Source organism: Neomonachus schauinslandi, chromosome 10, assembly GCF_002201575.2.
Source record: "Neomonachus schauinslandi chromosome 10, ASM220157v2, whole genome shotgun sequence".
NCBI lineage: Eukaryota > Metazoa > Chordata > Mammalia > Carnivora > Phocidae > Neomonachus > Neomonachus schauinslandi.
In genome coordinates this window covers 103,157,385-103,177,670 of record NC_058412.1, presented here as the reverse complement: position 1 = coordinate 103,177,670, position 20,286 = coordinate 103,157,385, and the positions used below count along the sequence as shown (strand labels likewise).

At 41.7% G+C, this 20,286-nt stretch overlaps 1 protein-coding gene across 1 annotated transcript in view; it reads right to left on the bottom strand.

Annotated features, from left to right (window-relative positions):
- PAK5 (p21 (RAC1) activated kinase 5) overlaps positions 1–12,754 on the bottom strand; it is a 305,518-nt gene extending 292,764 nt beyond the window's left edge. The window contains exon 1 of the mRNA XM_021689080.1: positions 12,595–12,754. The gene's annotated coding sequence lies outside the window, so the exon portion shown is untranslated. The remainder of the gene's footprint in view (positions 1–12,594) is intronic.
- Between the last annotated feature and the right edge of the window lie 7,532 nt (positions 12,755–20,286).

The following is a 20,286-nucleotide window of genomic DNA, read 5'->3' as shown; positions in this document are numbered from 1 at the left end:
TCTCCAGTGGCCCCCCCCCCATCTTGCTCAGAGAAAAGACTAAGGTGTCCCTGCTGGCTCCAACCCCTCCTTCACTTTGTTCCAGCCACACTGGCCTCCCTGCACTTCCTCCCACAAGTCAGGCACTGTACCCTGGGGCCTGCTCACTGGGTTCTCTCCGCTGGGACATTCTCCCATCCACAAGACAAGGTAGATCTACATGGGTAGTTCCCTCCTTCAATGTCACCTTCTCAACAAGCCTATCCTGACCCCCCCTATTTAAAACTGCACGCTTTCCTGCCACCATCCCACCCATTTCCTAACCCCTTTATCCCACTCTATTTCTTTCAAAGCACTGATCACCTTCCAACATTCTATCCGTTTCTTAATTTATTGTTTACTGTCTCTCCCTGCAGAGGAGGGATTTTTATCTATGTTCATGGAAGTGCCACCCCAGTAAACACAGCAGTACTGAATGCATGTCTGTTGAATAAATGAATGACTAGTTAGGAATGGTCATATCTATTTTTATCCTATTTTTTAATTTTTATCCTTTAATCCTTTTTTATTTAGCCTGTCAAAAAACCCCAAAAACCAAAAAACAAAGCAGAAGCAAGCAGGCACCACCCTAAAAGATCCAGTTATCTTTATTTTAATCCTACTAGTTAAGTGATTAACTTGGAACCAAAGATTTTTGTTTTATAGTGACATCGACAGTCCTTGCACACCCTGGTTTACCTAGGAAAGAAAGCCCCCTCGACAGGCAGGCCGTGCTCTATGATTAAAATCAGGTTGAGGTTTGAAAAGAACTGGGAAGCCACTTTCTAAAGTCTTCTCTCACTCTCCTATCTCAAGCAAAGAGTAACTCTAGGGACAACTCTGGAATTTTCTATCTCATTTGTTTTTCATTACTTTTTAGTAAGGTACAGTGATAGCATTATTCTCAGTCGCCCTGGGTGATTCCAATATTGATTTTGAGATTCTTCCAGCTATTCTATAGAGTGCATATCATTTATAAGGTTCTACTTCACTTCTGTGGGCATATTTGCAATCTGAATGTTTTATATTTTCCAGATGATAGTATCATATGAAATATGATAGCATCCTTCTGAGTTTTGATAATCCCTACCTCCAGGAAGCTTGAGACCATATGATTTCCTTTTCTATTTTGGTTTAATTCAAATGGACCACATGAGGAAGTTTTTAATAAGTATCCCACATTGCAAAATATTGAAGTTGAGTTGCTGAAGCCTAACTATGCAAATATTCCCACCAAATATTAAGAAGGCTTAACTCAATATTTTTTTTCCCTAGGATGGAATTGTAAAAATGTATCTTTCTGAAATCTCATTTGCCTTATAATTATTAAATAAGCTTATATTTTTAGGAAATGAGATGAAGAAGGAACATTGTATAATAATGACTCAAAACCATAAAGCGACCCTCCCCTGTAATCCAAAGATGACAAATTCAAAAGGCTTCAAGGCACAAGAGAGCAACATAAACAATTAAAATGGCCTGATGGGATCCCACAGAGAGTGATGGACACTGTGACAAAGTGAAGACTCCATTACCTGTCTATGATGGAGGCAACTGCTAATCAGCTACAGTGGATGGGTGCCGTAAGAAAACACAGGACTGCCAAATTTTGTGTTTGTGTATATATCAGGTTTTTTTTTTTTTTTAAGAGAATAAACCTGAGTTTTTAGGGGAAATTTCACACTATGTGTGCCAAACGGAACATATCTAGGCCACAAGACTCTGCTCTAAAACGGCATTGTCAAATGTTTAGTACCTAATTCACAGTGTTCTCCCCTACACTTTCCAGCTTTAAAAGGACAGCTCAACTATATTTCAGAGATAGTAAAAGTCTCTAGTCGTGTTCCCTGATTCCTAGTTGTTAGTGGGCTCTGGGTGTTGAGTGTTTCTTTCAACCAGTGTAGACTGCTAACGTGGCCATGCAGGTACCCTCCACAGGAATCCAAGCTGAAGGCAACATAGTAATTGCTGTCACAGTGTATCTATACACTACTTTTAAAATCCCTTCCAGTTATCACCCTAGAATCTTCTCTCTCTGGGCATCCTGCCACAAATATCTGTGACCAGAAGCCTGATGAGACCCCGGTCCCACACTGGGGAACCCCCTACTTGAACCACTTACTTCGATTCATTTCCCTCCCAAGCCTTCCTGGTTTTTCTCATTTTTGAATGCCTCTGTTACTATGGAAACACATGGTACCAAAGACCAGAGCAGAAACGACTAAAACCCCAGCTTCCCGTAAAAAATACCAACTAATATTCAAGCATCATCGACTGTGCATATTCATACCAGGTTTGAGACATCAGAGAAGTGTAAGTTACATCTCGTAATGAAATAACTATTCTTAATATTTTTTAAAGCAGCTCAGTCTATTTATTCTATTCCTGGAAAACTGGCTCTTCACTTATGGTTTGCTTCCTTACTTTTTTTTTTTAAGATTTTATTTATTTACTTGAGAGAGAGAATGAAAGAGAGCACAAGAGGGGGGAGGGTCAGAGGGAGAAGCAGACTCCCAGCTGAGCAGGGAGCCCGATGCGGGACTCGATCCTGGGACTCCAGGATCATGACCTGAGCCAAGGGCAGTCACTTAACCAACTGAGCCACCCAGGTGCCCCTCTTCCTTACTCTCTTTTCAATGTATTTAGAAGGTCTACTTTATACCCATATCCAATATTAAAATTTGTCTCTAACCATAAACAGAGGATTAATCTTTCCTTCCATATGTTTTTCATCTATAGAAAGGAGGAGAAAAAAAAAAAATGTTCCATGCTAGTATTAAGGAAATGGATTAGACCATTACTAGGTCCCATCCCAGAATTTTAAACAACGACATTACTCTTTTGCATCTAGACTCATTTTTTTTAACCTAGGTAACATGCATTTATCCACAAACATTTTTTCCGCCCACAAACATTTATTGAAGACCTGACATACGTATGCATAAAGCTGGGTGCTGGGGATACAGGCACCAAGAGACAAGTTACCTGCTTTAGAAGAGTTCTCAGTCTCGTACAAGAAGGGAACCAAGTAAGAAAACATCTACCAAATGGTGTGATGACTGCTTTGAGAGGGGTAACCCAAAACCAGGTGGAAGAAGATTTTGGGGGGTGGGGGGATGGGAGGTGGGGAGGGCAGTAGCTGGGTAGGAAGTTTTCAATGGGATGGTGGTAATCAGGTGATCCAATGTTACTTTTGAGGTGGGAATGAAGACAGAACAAAGAGGCTGACACAAGGTCTAACTGAGAGATTCTATGGAAGTGGTGATGGGGACAGGGATAGGGCATAAGCGAGAAAGTAGATGAGATTTAGGGACTCCTTGGATATGAGGGGGTAAAACAACTACTATTTAACTCAAGTCACTAATGGCTGTTACTCAAATACTATTGGAAATTTCCTTTTGTTATTTGTTTCCATGTCTCTGAAGCCTAGACAAAAAAGAAAACTCTACAGTTTAAGATTTTTTTTTCCTTTAACCACCAATCCCCCCATCACCGTTTATATTTTTAGAGATTAAATCATACCCACGTAGCAACGGTCTCTACTTCGGGGGAAGAATCTTTTAAACAAATGAAGTTTTCTAGTCTTCACTGCTAGGAAGTTCTTTTCCTGGGTCAGTAAATTGCAGTGCAACTCAATGAGGCAGGTGGGCAACTCAGCTGACGGTTAAGAACAACTTAGTTTGAAAAATCAGTGTTATACAAGTATCTATTTGCATGACTCAAACGGTCACCCTTAGAAGCAAAGGGGTCAAGTTCCATCCAGAAAACAGCTAAAGAGTTTCTTAAATAGTATGTCAACCTTGAATCTGAAAAGTGAAGCTAACAATTGTTGACTCTGTCATAGAATTTATACTTGGGACTGAAGGTGTGAGTGAGTGAGCTCATGCCCATCCTCCCTCCCTCCTTCTATAACTTATTAAAGGAGTGATGGAAACAACGCTTGGATAAAGTCCTCTTGATTCAGTTGGACAGTAGGGAAATGGATGCTTGGGGTTGTGAACCAGCGCTTTATAGGAAAAACAAAGGTACTCTTCACTGCTAATTTACTTTCATCAATGACCTAAGCGGCAATTCCCCTGAAAACGGGCAAAGGGAAATCTCCTGACATCGGTTTTAAAATGTAAATCAAATGTGTTTCTTATACAAGCAACCAGATATTGATTTTTGCTTTTGATCATTCAGTTAATCATAATACTGAACACAGCAAGGCCATCAATGCATTTACTTTCCCTTTTCACGGGGAAATTTGCATGAACAGAAATGCTGAATCAGAGGATTGGAGAGTCAGAATGGGTTGATTAATCCAGTGCTTTGTACATTATTGAAGGTTCAAGGACTCCAAACAAAACTTTTCTTATCTACTGACATCGGATTTCCATGAGCCAGAGTTTGACTCCTCTTCATTACCCTACCTAACTGCAGGGTAGTTTGCCTTGAATGACCTATAGCGAGCACTCTTCTGAAGATTAATTAAGATATACAGGTAAAATACTGGGATGAGGATTTAATGCATCTTGTTCAGTATGTTAGCTGTTATCGTAGGAGTGCAATCCGCTTTTCCTCTGATCTGTATTGTTGTTGCACAAGTAGCTAATTGCGTGTGTGTGTGTGTGTTGTGTGTACAACTGAGTATCACCTTTCTAAAAGATTTAACTGAGCAGGCCCAAGCCTAACATTTGAGGGGGCAAAAGCACAAATGGAGTCTTAATTATTATACATTTAAATATGATAAAACAAGCTAAAAATTGTTAAACATGTTCTATCTGCCTAGCTTGACAAATACGCCTTCATAGCAACCTAGAAGACAAGTTTAAATTCAGATTTCTTGAGTTCCAGAACCCAGCCAAGCAAGGAGCACCAGCCTCCTGCCTGGTCCCCTTGCTCTTTCTACCCTAACCTCCAGCACCTGTACGTGGACTACAATATCCTCCTGTCCCAGCTCCAGCCACACTTCCCATGAACAGTCTTTCCTCAGCCACCCTCGGGCCCAGGAGCCTTTTGAGCAGGGAAATCCAAGACCTGGGTATGCACAGCACAGCGCAGAGGTGGCTAAGGCGGCACATGGGCTCTTTGATTGGTACAGAGGGGTGTGGCTGTGCAGGTACGAAGAGGTTGGGGGACAGAGCAGCTGAGCTCTTTGCAGGGCAATACCCGGCGGTGGGGGGAGGGTGGGGGGGGGGTGAACCCTCCTAGTAATTTAAGATTTTCTCAGTCCTATTATTAGTGCAACTGAAGAACAATTTCCTTTTTTCCCTTCCATTTGCAAGTCTTTCCTCAGGGAGAAGTTTATAAATAATTATAAAAGCAACAGGAACCTGAGCATGAAAGTACCCGGATAGCCACAGACATTTCCTGTTTATGACAAGAACCGTGGGAAGAATACCAATTTACCTATGGATGTTTGGTATTATGTACCAAGCTACTTGAACGGAGACCACAGTTATTCATGGTGGACCAAACTCAAACCTTACTACAGGACTTGCTAAATATAAAACAGGCTTAGACTTGTGTTGATGCCCCCGTCCATTTCCAAACTATACCTCTTGCTTCTGAGAAACTGTTTTTGGATAATCCTTCCCACTGGTTCTTATCTCACTGGAGAATGGGACCTCCCCTCAAAACTCCTGCCCATCCACAAAGATCAGGTCTGAAAAGCCCATCACTGCTGACCCTGGGCAAAAACAGCATCTCCTGGGTGAGGGACCAGCACGCACACAATGTCCTGAACCTTGTAGGAGCTGTGATTCTACAGCTCAGATGTTCTCTGAGGAGAAAGGGAGCTGGCTGCTGTTCAACCCCACTGGCCTCCAAGTCCTGGGGTAATGGGCATTTTAATTCTGTCTTTTTGTGTTGGTTTGGTTTTGGTTGTGTATCACCCATCTTTCTTGTTTCTTTGTTAGTAAAGGGGGCAGTGGGCCTGCTAATCTAGGTGCCCTCCCCTCCCTGATGCCCAGGGGGCTGAGTGGGGAGGAGGGGGGTGGAGGGCAAGTCCAGGTATAACTACCAGCGGACTGTGGCCTAGCCCTGAGCAGCCTATTCTTGGCTGGAGCCTGTTTCTCTAAGCACCTGATATTTAGAGCCTGGAGCTGACTAGATTCTGGTTTGCTTGCAAGCCTGTTTTTTGGCCATTGTTCTGTTTTTTGTTTGTTTGTTTTTGCCCTGTGCTCCCCCTTCCCCATTCATGGCAATTCTCTTAGCTATCTGATAACCTTCTAGTAAATTCTTTTTGCTCAAGTTAGACAGTTTCTTTCATTTGCATGCAAACTAAGAGTCATTGCTGATACACTTGGCAGAGCTCCTGACACAGAGATAATCAATGAATGTGTGTTACATAAATGATTATAACCTGAATGTGTAACACCATCATTTTTGTAAAATAATGGTTTTTCTGATTCATAAGACAGTGCTATTGACTAATTTTTTTTTCTTGATACGGAAAGGTATAAAAAAGATAAAAGCAAAGCCATAATTCTACCATCCAGACATGGCCTAACTTTGTTTTTGTTCCAGCTTTTACGTACCTATAGGATATTTCCATCTCATGAAACACACATCATTGCGGACTGGCTTATTTCTACTTAAAACTGAAGTTGTTCCACATCATTACATAATCTTTGAAATGATCACTTTTAATATCTCCATAATTGTCTATTATTTGGGGACCTTAAAATACCTTTAATGAGGCCCCAATTTTTAGTTTTAAAGGGTAATTTTTTCTATTGTTTTTGCCTGCATCTAATTCCTCAGCAGAGACTAAAATTAAAATTAAAAGCCAGAGAAATGATTGTGTCAAATAATATGAACTTTGAAAATATTTGTCAAAGGCTTTTAAAACTGTCCTCCAAGAAGACTGTATCATGTAATTATCCCACCAGCAGTAATGAAAATGTCCTTCTCACTGCATCCCTCCTGGTACTATTTCTATTTATATATATACATATATGCATACATATTGCTTGTTTAATACATGAAACATGGCATCTCATTTTTGTCTGCATTTGCATTTCTGTGGTTAATAGTAAGAATTATTTATTAAATATGTGAATTAGCCTTTTTATTTCATCCTTTCAAATCATTTCGTCAGGTAATTGGACAATTCTATTGGGGTGTTATTTTCTACTTACTGATATGCAAGAGTTCTTCAGTGCAATTATTCTATTAACTATTCTGTCATGCTTGCTGTATTTTTCTCCATGATTATTTTCTGCTTTAAACTGTATATTTTTGCATACGGAAGTTTAAAATATATTCAAAGCTATCTTCTGCTCTGCCATTCTTTGCATTAATTCCTAAGTATTTTCTTCTGGCTTTGTTTCTCACCTGCCAGATCAACTTTCCAATATGTTTGGAATTTAGTGAATCATGTAAACAGAGGTTCTTAGTTGAAGGTTTTCTACCTACTTGGCATGGTGCCTTGGTTTTGTCTAATACTTCTCACTGTTTCAGAATGCTTCTGTTTCCCAAAACTACCTGAGCCTGTTTCCAGGCTACTCTATTCCAGTGAGCTATCTATTGATTCCTCCACCAGAACTACACGTCTACAATGTCATTCAATGACCAGATTTTTATTTCTATAAGGGTAACCCGCCGCCACATGTTCTTTAGCAAAATCTTCTTGACTAGAGTCCTGTAGTATTCTTGTGGATTGATGTTAGAATCATTTCATCAAGTTTCCCCAAATCCCAAAGCAATAAAATTGTATGATTGATTGTGGAAGAGTAACTACTTCATAATATCTTTCTACCCTAAAAATAGTATGTTTTCATTTGTTCATTTCTTATTTTATGTGTTTGAGTAAAATTTTACAGCTTTCTAAACAAGTCTTTAGATGCTTATTATTCCCAAGTATTTTACATACATTTCCTATTTTTCTTAAGTTTATATTTTTGTAGATTTATGAACAAAATCCTTCTCTATTTTATTTTGTAGTTGGTGAATACTGGCATTTTGGTGTAGCCACTAATTTTTAAACATGAATTTTATAACTAACCATCTTACTGAAACAAGTTTCTTTACGTTTTAGTTGACTCAGTTGTGTATCACTTTTACACAAAATCAAGACACAATGTCCGATATTTTGTTACTTAGGTGAAAAGTTATACTTAAACATACGCATTAAATATTTTTTTTATAAAAGCACTTTTCATGAAATAAGATTACATGAAATTGAGGCCATCCTAGAAATCCAAAATTTAACTTTGTAGTCCTGCATTGAACCACATTCTTTTCCCCAGGGTACTCAGTCTTGCTTTTCAAAACTACCCACAAGTGCCCTGAACGAGACATTCAGTCACTTCTCACTTGGATTAAATAAGACAAATAAAAACAATTCAACAGCTGATTAAGAATTTTGACAACTGTGAAAGACAAAGAAACACACCAGGAACTTGCTCTTGTATAAAGAGCAGTTTGTCGCTTATTTTAACCCCAGAGACAGTAGGCAGAATGACTTTTTAAAGTAGAACAGGGCCCACCTGGATATAGTCAAAAAACAATTGCATGCTCTTCTGTATAGGAGCAGATTCCTTTTTCCACAGATAAGCCCAAGTTTCCTATTTTTAAAGATAAGGATAATAGTATCTACTAATTATTAATTCATGAAGTATTTATCGTGCATCTGATTTGGGTTCTGTGTTACTGGGAAAGACTGGAGGACTATCTCTAGTAATGAGTGGGGATAGGGACTGAGGAGAAGCTGGTTATAACAGAAGCACGATAAATGTTATTGCTGCACATTATTATTTATTATTAATCTCTAGAAGGCTAAAAGTCTAGTTCCCCATTGTCCCCCTAAGGCCTAGCATGGCAAATATAAATGTCCAATAGGCATTTGTGAAATGTTTGCTGACTGACTGATGTGTTTTTACAAAAACGTCAGTTGCTAGAAAATATTTTGACTCAATTCTTAACTGCTTGCTTAAAACCAATTCTTAGAAGATGCATTTGTTAAAGCCAAGAATACTCCTCTTTTGAAATCAGAATGAGTTTCTCAATTGCTCTTTTTATACAAGTTAGTAAAAAAAAAAAGTTTCTAAAAAATCAGATCTTTAAGTTGGCACAGAAAAATGCTGTAAGAGTATTCATTCCTTCACTCATTCACCAATATTGAACATCTTCTACATGCAAGACACAAAACAAATGGCCAATAGAGTTTACAGACATTAAACAGTCAAACAAATAAATAGGAAATTACAAATTGAGGTAAGTGCTATGGAAGAAAATTAGAAGGGTGATAAGGAGAATGGGGCTGCTGGGGAAGAAAGACCAAGGAGGCCCGAAGGATGAGTACAGTTTGTATTGGCAAAGTATTAGGGGAAGTGCTTGGGATACTCAACAGAGAGGAGGTCAGTGTTAACAGTAGCAAGAGGGGATGCCCAAGATAAGGCTGGCTAAGTACCCAAGGCTCAGACAGTCTCTGGAACCCGTCCCAAGTATGTGAATGCATTTTATGCAAGAAACTGACACAATCTTATCTGCTCTAGAAGAATGATTGGAGGGACCAAGCAAGGAGCCAGGGGTCTTGCTAGAAAGTAATGCTAGTGATCCAGGAGAGAGATGATGACTTGAGGTTTGATGATGTGGTGGTAGGGATAGAAAGAAGAATCTGTCAATAGATATATGTAAAAGACCAAATTTATGTAACTTTGGGGTGATTTGGGATATAGAGGGCACAGGGAATGAAGGTGTCAAAGACGATTCTCGAGTCTGGCTAAAGCAACACCATGGACAGTGGGGCTATTTACCAAGCTAAGAAAGGTTGGAAAGGTATTACGATTGGGGTGTTTTTGTTGCTCTTGTCATTTTTCTTGTTCAATTTGATTTTCTGTTGTTTGCATTGTGTCAGTGGGGTAGAAAAAGAGAGGAGGCAACATTAACGAACCCCATTCGGATAGGGTATGTCAGGTAGGTCACCTGTAGGAGACTGAGATCCTGGATCAGCTGGGTTTCCAGATAAGTGATATTTGTCTAGTACCTGTGAATGCTGCTCTTCCTTACCATGGTTGGGAAACATCAAATATGTTAGCTGGATTAAATAACCTTGAAAGTCTTTTCCAAACACATAATACTCTACCTTCTATTCATATGCTGAAATAATCGGGCCATTAAACACAGATCACAGGCATGTTGACATACTGGGCTGAATAGCGTCCTCCCAAAATTCATGCCTAACCAGAACCTATAAATGTGACCTTATTTGGAAATAGGATCTTTGCAGATATAATCAAGATGAGGTCATACTGAATTACAATGGACCCTAAATTCAATCTGAATAGTATCCTTATAAGAAGGGGGAACTTAGCCATGTGAAGAGGGAGGCTGGAATTGGAGCTATGTTGCCACAAGCCAAGGAACACCTGGGGCCACCACATGCTATAAAAGGGCAAGAAAGGATCCTCCCCGAGAGGCTTCAGCAGGAGCAGGGCCTTGTCTACACCCTGATTATGGAGCTCCGGCCTCCAGAACACTAGAGAATAAATTTTGTTTTGAGCTACCTGGTTTTTGGCAATTTGTTATGGCAGCTCTAGGAAACTAACAGTTGGAGAGTTAGATCACTTGTTTGGGGCTGACTAGCATTAACACAGGGAATACAGTATAGGGTAAATAAATATCCATTTCCCTTCCTCTTCTAAGGGTCACCACCATTTTCCTGGTGGTTTATGAGTAATCCACACACCTACCCATTTAGGTAAGTCTCTCTGTCCCCAGGATTGTATTACAGGGGAGGAAGCTGAGACTCCGAGAAGTTAAATAGCTTGCCCAAGATCACAAGGCTAAGAATGGAGGAGTCAGAGCCCAAACTCAGCTGTCTCATCACCAAGATACCAAGCCCCGAACACCCGCCTCTCACACCTGCAGCGTTGAAGCAAACTCTGACAAAGGAGAGGAGCTGCCAAACTGTGTTTTCAGTGCCTGCCATTAACACTCACATTTATTAGCAGAATACCGAGTTGCAGGCACCTAGTATAATCAATCTTTACCCCTTCCCAGAGGAACACAAAAATCTTATTTAAGACCAATACTATCAACAAACTTGCCAACAACTCTATTGCTTCCATTAGCAGTGCTTCTGCTTTGCACATATGTATTCCAAGTCAAGGTATTACCATCAGATTGGACATTTATGACTTTAATTCACTTAAATGCATTTTCCTCAAGCACTCCCCCATTTCATTTTGATGATACTGACTCATTCTTGCCACCTAAGGAGACCATAAGAATAGATACTCCAAGTATGGAGGAAAGTGTCTCTAAACTTCATGGTCACAGATGTCCATCCTTTAAATTCTAAAGTAAAAAATAAAAGCATATTCTAAATTTATCTCCCTTCCTTAACTCAGTGAGTTGTGAATATAACAGATACAGAAATTTAAGGTGGCAGAACTGTTATTCTGGGGTGCCAGTTTCATAGAATTCCAGTGTAGGAGGGGGTCTTTCAAGAGTGTCTTGTCCATCTGGACTCAGGTAAGAGAGATTGTGTCTACATACCACCAAACTCCAGAAGAGACAAGGGAGGTGCTGAGAGATTTTGTGAGTTACCTAAGACCCGATGGCTATTTCTTGGTAGAACCCTGTGCAAGGTTTCCCAATTTCCCCCCAAAGTGTATTTAGCCTCCCAACCTGTCACCAGCTATTAAAGATGACACTTGCCCCTGGCTTACTGCCAACTTCTCTATTAATTTGAAAAAAAAAAAAAAAACCCACCACAGGCAGCCCCAATGCTTCAAATTCCCTTAACTGATATCTAATGTTGAATAACTAGCGTCCCATGTTTAAACCTCCATCTACACACACATGGGTTTGAGAAGGGCAAACACGCTTCTCCTCCAAACCGGGCACAGATGATCTCCAGACTTTTCAAGTTTACCCTCCAGGAGGCCAACATCACACGCGATTTTGACAAGAGTTTGGAACCGAGATCCTCTTCCACGCTCTGCCCACACCCGTGCCCAGGAGAAGTTCTCTCCATCACAACCCACCACGCGCGCGCGCGCGCATACACACACACACATTCACACATACATACACACACACACGCAAGTAACAAAGGAAAACACAGCCCCATAAAGGCTCAGCTATTACATCTTTCAGTCCACACCTGCCAAGAGACAAAAGCCATACGGAAATCCTGCCCTGGCAATATGTGCCACACACCTGGGGAGAAACAGGCACCCTGGCACCCCCCTGGGCGTGCGCGGCTGTATACACAAAGAACCGGTGCGGGGCTTGCTAGCGGTCCGGGGAACCAGCGCACTCCCAGAACTGGTATCCGGGGGTCTCCCCCGCGCCCTCTCGCCCGGCAGAAAGGAACTATCCTTTATTTGACCCGCAGAGAGCCCAAGCTGGATGGCAGCGCATGGGGGGTGGGGGCGGTCCCCGGATCCCTGCCCTGCAGCCCGCCGGTCCCCAGCCTCTGGCATCTCCTAGGCGATGCACAACCGCGCGCTGTCAGATGCACGCTTCGCATCCTCTGCCGGCGAAGCGAGATGCCCGGGGTCCGAGCCGTGCTCATCCACGCAAGCGCCCCTCCCTGCGCCGCTACCCACCCAGGCAGCCCAGCCAGGCACGCCTGCCTACCTGGTGGCTGGCTGTCAGCGCAGCGGCAGCGCCTCCTCCGCTTCTCCTCCGCCGCGGCTACATCGCTCAGAGCGCCATGTTCCCGGTCTCGGCGGGCGCTCGGCGGGCGCACGCCGGGCAACTACTACGGGCTGGGTAGGGGCAAGGGGGGCGGGGGCCAGAGGGAGGGGGTGGGAGGCAGAGCCGCGGCTTTCTACTCTCCACCCAAGCCTCCCCCAGCTACTGAGCATGCCCAGCTGCCCGGCTTCGCCCCTAGGAGGACTTTCCACGAGCGCACGCAGCTGTTCCGGGTTTTCGCGGCAGCCGGCGGGAGGCAGGCAGTAGCAGCTGCGGGGGGGGAGGGGGGAGCGGCAGCGGGGGAGGGTCGGGGGAGTGTCTCCACTCTGCGGAGCCCCGAGCCGGAGAAGGCAGCCCCTTGCCAATCCAGTCACCCAGTCGCCGTATCCCCGCGCCGGGCAGCTCCTGCACGCCCCCTCCGCACACACTGGGGGTTCGCAGAAATTTTGTGCGGGACCAATGCGGGGCTGAGCTTTGCTAAAGAGGAGAGCATAAAGGCGGGAGGAGGCGGGGCTGAGAAGCAGATCCTTCCGCTAACCTCCTTGCTGCCACCTGGACCCGTGCTTCTCAAACTTCAATGTGTCATAGGATTAAAATGCAAATCCAGGTGCCTCAGATTCTACAAGCTAAACAAGCCCCCAGGTGATGTTGTTGCCATGGTCCTCTGACCACACTGAGTAGGAAGAATCTAGAGAACACCCCTCTATGACCTCTGTGTGGCCATCCTTCAATAAACCAGCCCAGAAATGGTCTGTGGCATCCACAGAGGCGCCTCCTGCGTACAGATGGTGCGGTGGCTAGTAAGGGAAAGTTCCCCCCCTCCCCAACACACACACACACACACAACTGGGTTGCTGTGCAGCCCTGGAAGAAATCACACTAAGGCTGGGCTCTGAGCACCCAGCACAAACTAGCGACTTTCTGACTTAGAATTTGAGGCTTAGGGGAACAATGGGTTCCTGGACTTCTCCATGCTCATTTTGCTAGTTGGCTAGCAAACTAGTTGCTGCTTGAGTTGCTCACCTCAAGTCTCCCTTGGCTGTCCCCTGCCTTTCCTGAGCTGGGACAAAAACTCAGACCGGACATCCAAGTGCCGAATTTATTATACACGCCACGGTAAGGCTGGCCTTGCCCAATGAAGAAGACTGACAGATTGTGACAAGAGGAGGACGTTTATATACCAAGAGATGACAGGGCTTTCTGATGAGTGATGTTTGGGCTGAAGCTTGCAATGATATCTTGTGGTTCATATTAAATCCCCCAGTTGTCCACTCCCTTCCCAACTTCTGAAGGCTCCTCGCATTGTCAAGAATATTCACTGTCCATGCTAGAGTGAGAGAGAAACATTCGCAAAACCAGTCATGAGTTTCCAACCTTGGAAATAAAGTTCTACCCTTGTCTGTCCTTAGCTGCCCCAACAATATTTTCATGAGCTACTGATATGGTATCTGATTCCATAACTGCATAGCAGATTAAAAAGAAGGGTTTGTATCTATGTACCCTATTATACTCAACTCTAAACAGTTTTATAGTTAATGGTACAGTATTTATCATTTCTCTCTTGCTTGTTTTCCATTCATTCAGTACCCTCGATTCAGTACCAATAGCTGTGGTATCAAAACAGGAACCATAGGGCCCCTGGGTGGCTTAGTCGTTAAGCGTCTGCCTTCGGCTCAGGTCATGATCCCAGGGTCCTGGGATCGAGTCCCACACCAGGCTCCCTGCTTGGCTGGAAGCCTGCTTCTCCCTCTCCCACTCCCCCTGCTTGTGTTCCTTCTCTCACTGTCTCTCTCTGTTAAAAAATAAATCTTAAAAAAAAAAAAAAGGAACCATAGGATAAATGTGTAATTACTTTTCTCCTTCAATACTCCTATGTACAAAGGAGAAATATGCCCTGGTATATCATGCCTTGTTTTTCTGTTTAAAGGAATAGGAGTCTCTAAGTCTTCCTCTTAACTCTCTAAGCCACACACATAGGCCTAACTATACACCCACCACCCCCACTCCCACCATTATTTACATAAATATTTTCTATTTTTGACCTTCTTGTATGTGTGCTTGCACAGATACAAGAGCTAGAAACTATTTTCATAGAGGTATTATTTGTGATTGCTATCAATTAGAATTTTGCTTTGAAATACTGAACTTTAATCACAGGAAAAAAGTCTTACCTGTTAAAGCTTACATTTGTGTGGTTGTTTCAACAATTGAATATTATGATTATTGATAGTTGTATCAAATTCATTAAGGAGTTATGCAAGGTAAACTTTATAAATGAATAATAATACTATTTCTGGACATACTGCATTGCATTAAGGCCTGGGGGTTTCTTTTTATATAATATCATTTCTTGAGAGTTTAGCAGGCAGGGTGTTGATTAAGGACCAACAGGTGTGGGTGGGAAGTACAGGAAGCAGGAGTGTACAGAGGTAGAAGTCAAGTTATGATGCAGGCCAATGAGTCTTGGCCAGCCCTCTAGGGAGCTCTGGAGCTAGGATGACCCTTCAGAGTTGTCAAGAGTTGGTTTGAGCTGTCCAGTCCTTTATATATGAACATTAATCATTTGGCTGTATTGGAATGGGCATGAACTTGAAAACGAAGCAGCTCTCTGAAGTTGAGGCAGTCCCTGAAGAAGAGAACAGCTGAAGGCCATCTGCCAGCAGTAGTCCCTGCAGCTGGGGTAACAGGTCCTTCACCTAAGAGGGATCTGGGTAGAACATCACTTTGTCCACCACACTAATAGATTGATCGAATACAGCACTTTTGAATACACAAAGTAGGACTGCACCGATTTGTCAGAGGGATTCAAAAACTTTATTTTTAAATAATAGAATTTTTCCATGGCTCAGAGATTCAAAATTTGGAAAATAACCTATAATCAGCAATTGGGAGTTGTTGAAGGCAGTCATTGAGAGGATGTGACTTTTGGTTGACCCACAATCTGGACCTGGGCAATCAGAGACTCCTTGCCCCCTCCCCTGTCCTTAGAATGTACATTCGGCCCCACCATTCCCACAGTAGGAGCCAGTTTCAAGGACATAACCTTAGAGGGTAATGTATTGTTGGGTTCACCTGCTGAATACGTGACTTAACCCAATTAAGGCCTCTGTAAACTTCTAAGATTCTGGTGGGTAGGTGTGGAGATCTTATCTTGCACCACCTAAGACAAGCCTCACATGTAAATTCCCTTGCTTATTAAAATTGCTGGCTACCAATCTGGAGTGGTCTTTCTTCATTCTCTCCTTGCGCTCCGTGTGTGGGGACCAGTTTCAGATTTCACCCAGGAACCTCCTGAGTTTACAAACTAAAAAGAATACATTTTCTTTCTCTCCCTCTCTTTTTATAAATGATTTATTTATTTATTTTAGAGAGAGAGGGAGGGAGAGCGCATGTGAGCAGGGGGAGGGGCAGAGGGAGAGGGAGAGAATCTCAAGTAGACTCCCCCCCCTGAGCACAGAGCCAGACTCCAGGCTTGATCCCAAGACGCATGAGATTTGCCATGAGCTGAAATCAAGAATCTGTCGCTTAACTGACTGAGCCATCCAGGCCCCCCAGGAGTATATTTTCTATTTAGTTATCTGGCTCCATACATTTTTTGTATGTGAAATGATTAATTATGATCTCTTGAGTTGATATGTATTCATTCCCTAACATTTTTTTTTTAAAGATTTTTTTTAAATTTATTTGACAGAGACACGGCGAGAGAGGGAACACAAGCAGGGGGGAGTGGGAGAGGGAGAAGCAGGCTTCCCGCCCAGCAGGGAGCCCGACGTGGGGCTCAATCCCAGGACCCTGGACCATGACCTGAGCCAAAAGCAGGCCCTTAATGACTGAGCCACCCAGGCACCCCTCATTCCCTAACATTTAAGACATGATTTTATCCACTGTCAGAATCTGTATTTGTGCTTTTTAATTTTTTTTAAAAGATTTTATTTATTTGACATAGAGAGAGACAGCGAGAGAGGGAACACAAGCAGGGGGAGTGGGAGAGGGAGAAGCAGGCTTCCAGCCAAGCAGGGAGCCCAATGCGGGGCTCGATCCCAGGACACTGGGATCATGACCTGAGCTGAAGGCAGATGCTTAATGACTGAGCCAGCCACCCAGGCGCCCCTCATTCCCTAACATTTAAGACATGATTTTATCCACTGTCAGAATCTGTATTTGTGCTTTTTAATTTTTGAGGGGGGAGAGAGCAGTTAAATAATAACTAGAAGTGTGTATTTTTCAATATAATAAAGCCTACTGGTGAATATTTCATGAGAAACTAATCCCAACCAACCTTATTAACACAAAAAAACTGTGAAAAGATGCGTATGAGGGATCGAGAACTTGGTAGATTGTTTGAGAGGGATGTTTAAGACCACACTGTGGAGTCAAGGTTCAGAGTACCTCAGCTTACTTCCCCCCTCAGCCATGCTATTCATCAGCAAATAGCTAGAATCCCTCAAAGATTCATCACAATTATAAAGGAACCAGCATAGACTCCAGAAAGAAACAGGACACTTGCTCAGATAACAGAGGAGGGACACAACAAGGGGTGGAAATGAATGTTTCAAGGAACATAAACAAAAAGCATAAGAGAAAAATTCACCTGAAGGAGAATTACCCCCAGGAAACAGAACAAAAGATCAGATAAAAATTTCTCCAAAGTTCTAAAAAGTTAAAGATTATATGATCTGACAAAAAAAATTTTTTTAAAGAAATACAAGGATTTAAAGAAGAAACAATATGACCATATGAAAGGGACCCTGGCAGAGTTTTGGCATGCGGGGGGAGGCGGGGGGAGGGGGGAGAAGTCATTAAACAACTCAAAAAGTAAAAGAATAGGAAATAAGAATAAACACAACTGAAACCCAGTGATAGAACTTAGCTACCACACACACACAAACACAAAAAGTATAAAACCAATCATAGGAAAATTATATGGAAGTCAAACAAAGGAGATCCAACACATGTACACAAAAAGGCTTGCACCAGCTTGCAAGAACTCCTAACTCCATTTTTGGTAACAACATTGATAGCTTGAAATCAACCATTGTGGGAGTTTTTACAGCATATAAATCGACAAACAATACATATCAGAAGTTTTTGTTTATCTGTTGTCATTTACCAGCATACCAACCACTTTTTACAACCTGTGCTGTAAAAAAAAAAAAAAAAAAAAGGGCAGAATAAAATAGAATAGAAAAATTAATCAGGGCGCCTGGGTGGCTCAGTTGGTTAAGCGACTGCTTTCGGCTCAGGTCATGATCCTGGAGTCCCTGGATCGAGTCCTGCATCGGGCTCCCTGCTCGGCAGGGAGCCTGCTTCTCCCTCTGACCCTCCCCCCTCTCATGTGCTCTCTCTCTCTCATTCTCTCTGTCTCAAATAAATAAATAAAAATCTTTAAAAAAAAAAAAAGAAAAATTAATCAAAGATATGATAGCAGCTAATTTCTTGAAATAGAATCTTAAATCTTCTGAACAAAAGGACACAGTTGAAATATACTTTGGTGAAGGTATCGAATTTCAAAGACAAATAATCTTTGGTGCATCCAGGCAGAAAAGGCAATTTTCATACAAGAAAAAGGAAATCAGGCTACATTTAGATTGCTTCGCAGCATCATACAATGCCTGGGGGAATGTTCTGAGTGAAAGAAACAGTGACCCAAGGATGACTATTTTGCCTAACCAGGCTGTTCTTCAGCTTTTCGAGACAGCAGTTAATTGTTCTCAAACAACAAATCAAGATATATAGCACATTTAAACCTTTAAAAACAAATTCTACTTGACCATGACATTGACTCAACCAAGAGATAAATTTAAAAAACAAATCTTAAGAATGGTGAGGCCATGGTCAAATGTGATGATGACAATTATATCTGTTTTTAAATAAATCTGAGACTAAAAACTATGTTTGGGAGCTTTAAAAAAGAACAAATATTACAAACCTTGGCAATATAAATGTTTTTGTGTAATTTACTAAATTCTGCAGATAGAGGGGAGTTATGAGGAGGTTAAGTACATTTTCCTCAACAAAAAGTCAATGGATATTATAAATATTGAAGCACATAGTTACATATGCTGCATATATAACTGATATATATACATTTATATCTTACAAAAACCCACCTCTAATCTCACTGTGCTCTTTCACAGTCTTTTTTTCTTATCTTTAAAGGAATAGTTTAGAAACTTACTTCTCTTACAAAAATAACTTTTTTTCTGTGAAATTAACATTTTTTCTGAAGTTTAGAAAACACTGCAGGAAGATTTTTGTTTCTTTTCCTTTTATTTTTAAATTTAATTTTAGTAAGATTAAATATAATTTGGTTTTAAAATAACATGAGTGGTACCACCCATATATGAAAAAACATACCTTTCAGTTTATTTTCATTATAACCTTATACTTGTATTTCTCTCTCTAGAGGAAGATTTGTGGAATCTTATAAACCAAGGGATATTTCTGATGGAAAGATTTTGGTTGATTATTTATTCTCTTCTCTACATTTTTCAGAATGGCTTGAAATTTTTAATAATGAATATATATATTTTAAAAACAAGCCGTTGTTCTTTTCAAAAAATTTCAAAACATAATGCCTTTCTGTGACATACTAAAAGATTACAAAATATACAAATTGAATCAAAATAGATCATTAAAATCAGCCTGGATTGCAATGACTCATTTAGACAAAAACAAAGAGAAATCACAAATCACCAGTATTGGGAATGAAATAGGGGATATAACTGCAGTATCTAAATGGGGTGTCTCTCCCCATGGGACTGGGGACCCAAATGTGGGGCAACGATCTGGTGGAGGCCAGTGGCTCGGTCAGTGAAAGGATTCACCTGAGGCAGAACAAAGGAGATAGCAGGGGTTTTTTTTATTATTATGTTATGTTAGTCACCATACAATACATCATTAGTTTTTGATGTGGTGATCCACGATCCACTGTTTTCGTATAACACCCAGTGCTCCATGCAGTACGTGCCCTCCTTAATAACCATCACCGGGCTAACCAATCCCCCCTCCCCCCTCCCCTCTAAAACCCTGTTTGTTTCTCAGAGTCCATAGTCTCTCATGGTTCATCTCTCTCTCCGATTTCCACCCCCTTCATTTTTCCCTTCCTTCTCCTAATGTCTTCCATGCTATTCCTTATGTTCCACAAATAAGTGAAACCATGTGATAATTCACTTTCTCTGCTTGACTTATTTCACTTAGCATAATCTCCTCCAGTCCCATCCATGTTGATGTAAAAGTTGGGTATTCATCCTTTCTGATGGCTGAGTAATATTCCATTGTATATATGGACCACATCTTCTTTATCCATTCATCTGTTGAAGGGCATCTCAGCTCTTTCCACAGTTTGGCTATTGCAGACATTGCTGCTATGAACATTGGGGTGCATATGGCCCTTCTTTTCACTACATCTGTGTCTTTGGGGTAAATACCAGGAATGCAATTGCTGGGTCATAGGGTAGCTCTATTTTTAAATTTTTGAGGAACCTCCACACTGTTTTCCAAAGTGGCTGTACCATCTTGCATTCCCACCAACAGTGTAAGAGGGTTCCCCTTTCTCCACAACCTCTCCAACATTGGTTGTTTCTTTCCCTGTCCATTTTTGCCATTCTAATTGGTGTAAGGTGGTATCTCAGT